Here is a 682-nt window from a genome sequence, read left to right on the forward strand (position 1 = left end):
GGAAAGAGCACCTCCGGCAAGGTGTGGCCACCCACTGAGATTCTGGGCACACACACATGTACCTGGGACTGGGGCTCAAACCGTGGTTGGCCATGTGAGATCCATTTCCCTCAACAGCTAGGCCACCAGGTGACCCAGAATCTTAGTTTTCGTATATGGAGATCTCGGGAGGGCAGAGCACTGTCATGGCGACGGTGGGCTGCCTGTGGCGCGCGGCTTCTTGGGGCCAGGGAGCATGCACACTGCTGAGGACCAAGTGAGAGCCAGGAGGAAGGCCAGAGCCTGGACAGGTGGCCGGAGGGCAGCAGCGGCCAGTGGAGGTCTAAATCATCACATTGAGGGGCCTCTTCCCTCCAGTGTCACCCACAGCTAGAGGGCCCTGTTCCTGGCCTTCCCTGCCCCAGGACGTGCTGTCTCGTCCACCTCTGCTGGGAGAGTGTGGCCGAGCAAACCGGGCCAACCACCGTGCTGGGGCCCTGACGGCAGGAGGGTGACCACTGCGCCTACATCCACCAGACACCCCCACTCACGGCACTGAGGTGGCTCGGCCACCCGTGCATTCGTTCCCCCGGGCTTCCAGCAAAAACAGTCCATCCAGCACCCTCAGGACCCCCATCCCTCGTGGCAGCCATCCTCCTAGGCACCCAGCCCCCTCATCCCGCAGGCGCCACTCCGCACACCA

The sequence above is a fragment of the Tupaia chinensis genome, unplaced genomic scaffold (genome assembly GCF_000334495.1).
Source record: "Tupaia chinensis unplaced genomic scaffold, TupChi_1.0 Scaffold144022_1, whole genome shotgun sequence".
NCBI lineage: Eukaryota > Metazoa > Chordata > Mammalia > Scandentia > Tupaiidae > Tupaia > Tupaia belangeri.